This window comes from Etheostoma spectabile, chromosome 8 (genome assembly GCF_008692095.1).
Source record: "Etheostoma spectabile isolate EspeVRDwgs_2016 chromosome 8, UIUC_Espe_1.0, whole genome shotgun sequence".
NCBI classification, from domain to species: domain Eukaryota; kingdom Metazoa; phylum Chordata; class Actinopteri; order Perciformes; family Percidae; genus Etheostoma; species Etheostoma spectabile.
Genome location: NC_045740.1, coordinates 26970438 through 26973625, shown reverse-complemented (window position 1 = coordinate 26973625; position 3188 = coordinate 26970438).

Here is a 3188-nt window from a genome sequence, read left to right as displayed (position 1 = left end):
ATCCACTTTCAAACTTCTAAATATAATATATTCTTGGCTATCACTGTGAAAAAAAATTAAAGAACAGTGGTCACACAGATTGGTCAATAGAACGTGGCTCTGCCCTGACAATTTTTTCACATTGAGGAATAAAAATGCCTGAACAAGAAAAAAAATGTGCACTGAAGAGCGAGAAAAAAAGTTACACTGATAGAAAAAATATGTTTTTGAGAGTTTAAAAAAAGTATTTTAAGAGACATTTTTTTCTTTTTTCTGCGAACTATTTTAAACCTTTCAAATTTAACTTTTAAACTTTTTTTTTGTCTAAATATTTGCCTATTGATATACACCTTTTTCTCTCAAAGATTTGTTTTCTCTTCATAAAATGCTTTTAGCTATCATGACAACCTTTCTCTCCTCAAACGTTTTTTTTTACATTTTTACTTTTTTGCATTTATAGAAGAAACAAATCTAGCTCCATATGTATGTTCTTTATTTTAACTTTAATTGTTTGCTAATTTAATCCAAATAATTAATGTTATGAGCCCTCTTATGTTTTTTTAAAAAAAAACATTTTTTTTTTTTTTTTTTTAAATCAACTAAACATTTTAGATAACAAAAGACTTTTTTACGTTTGATCTTTGTTTTTCCCTCAGTCCTGTTTAACAACTTCCCACGTCCGCAGTACCCTTGCCTCCCTGAAGATGAAAGGGGAGTCTACCATTGGTCAACCGTTTTCCCCCTCTCAAGAAGATGAACTCACTTGAGGAGTGGGAGGATGAAGGCTCAGAGGATGAAGACAACTGGCCTGACTGGTCTGTAATCTTGGGTATTGCTCCTGTCTGAAGAGTACGAGTGCAGAGGAAGAGGAGAAAGTGGATGTTGAAATTGTAGTGCTGGTGAGTTGAAGAGATGGTGACTTTGAGGTGGTGGTGTTAGCGGTTGTATTGTGGTTATACTGATGTTTTAATGATGGTTTTTGAGATGTTTATGGTTATGGTTTTTGTGATGTTTTAGTGCTGGGTAATCTTATAGTGCTGGTCATAGTGCTGGTTACATTGCGTATAGTGATGGTTTTATAGTGTTGTTGTTGTGCTGGTTCTCGTGATGTTTATAGTGTATGGGTTTCCGTTATGTTATAGTGATGGTGAGGTCGATAGAGATGGTGGTAGTGGTATTGGAGTGAGGGTTTATAGTGATGTTCTAGTGATGGGTAGAGATGGTTATGGTGAATGGGTTTTGTGCTGATTTTAGTGCTGGGAATGCTGAGTGCTGGTCATAGTGCTGGTTATATTGCTTGTTATAGTTATTTGTTATAGTGATGGTTGTCGTGAGGGTTCAGTGAATGGGGGTTTGCTAGTGATGGTTTCTAGTTTTCGTTATGATGTCAACATCCTACCTTACTCCCATCTCAATCGAACACTTCCCACCTCCAGTGTTTGGCACATTTAAACTACCGGCTCCTTCCTTTTCCCAAAACTGGTGAGTCCATTCTGGCACCTCTGCCATTCGTGGTCCGCTGCCCGGCTTCCTGCGCTGCACGTGAGAGAACCTGAATATGGTTGTCCCTCCAGCCGCCATCACAGTCACCCTTTGCCTCAGGGATTCTGCACACTCCTCTTCAGGCCTCAGCCCCTCCACAGACAGCAGAAGTGAAGACAGCTCCAGGGCGTCCTGCACACCTCCTCTTCAGGCCTTGTCCCCTCCACAAAGAGAAGCAGGGAAGAGAGTGACAACCATTGCAGTAAGTATGAAATGCTAAGGGAATTGTGAGGACAGCCTCAATGCTTTGCCACCCTCCCTTCAGGCCCGGCCCCTCCACTTAGAAGAAGGGCGCGACCTCCAGAAGTCTGCACATCCTCTTCAGCCCGCTTCCCCTCCACAGACAGACGAAGGGAGACCGCTCCATTGGTCTGCACCCTCCTCTTAGGCCTCTTCCCCTCCACAGACCAGAAGAAGTAAACAGCTCGGGCTCTGGACCTAAACCTTCAGGCCTCGTCCCCTCCACATTCAGGCTAGACGTGGTAATGGTTCCTCTTGATAACATTCGAGACTGAGATAGCGACTCTGTTAGACTATAGTTTTGGGACTTTTGCTGACGGATTGAACACTTTGGAGTCTAACGGGTAAATAACTCATTGTTATAGTATTGCACCATGGCCTATTAGTACATTTGGAAGCAGATGGTCCTCTTCTTTGTAATCTTGAGGCTGTCAAGATTTACTTATCTTCCATGTTTTTTGGCGGGGTTGGCTATGACTCCGGTAGCTTCTAGCATCAGGTTATTTTTCCTCTTTTGATTATAGTTATCGTTTAATTGGTAATGTACAGTCTGTGATACCTATATTAAGTGCATTTAGTAGCACTTTTCATTCACCCACTAGATCAAGATTCACTTTATTGTCCGCCATTGTTTGGAACTTTGTCTTGGGCACTTAACCCATGCTGCAGCATATTAAAAATAAAAACACACAGACATGTAAGCAAACAATTGATAATTTCAATACATACACACCCGTAATATGTCCCTATGGTGTTATAAACACAACATGGGTGTCAAGCAGGCTTTAGTTAAAACAGTTATTCCAACAATAAAATAATAACAAAACAAATAATATAAGTGTAAGATCACAAAGCACAACAATGACAAATCCGCATCGCCAGAAAGCTACACGCAGGCCACTCGCCTGACAATTGGGAGCATGGGGGGTTCAGTGGTTTGCCCCAAGTATTCCTTTTTAAACTAAGCTACGACAGATGCACTATCCCAAGTAAGTCACAATATTGAATAGTTCACCAGAAAATGCAGGAAAAATAGTGGACTTGCTTAAAGATATGCATCTCTGTTAATGCTTTTTAAGCAGTTGATGCTGTTTAACTGGCTTTTGGCTCATGGTTTAATGTTTGTTTGTAAATCTTTTTATTTTTCCATTGGTATTTTAATTTCTTTTTCTTCTTGTTAATTTGTCTGTTGTGATCAAATGTTTTAACCATATGTTCTCATGTGAATCACTTCGATACGGTCTGTAAAACGGGCTTATATCAGATAAACCTGTTATATTTTTGGAATTGCATTTATGTAGGTGATACCTTGGGCAAAACACTGAACCCCACATTGCTCCCAATGGTCAGGCGAGTGCCCTGCGTGGTAGCTTTCTGGCGATGCGGATTTGTCATTGTTGTGCTTGTGATCTCTACACTGATACTTA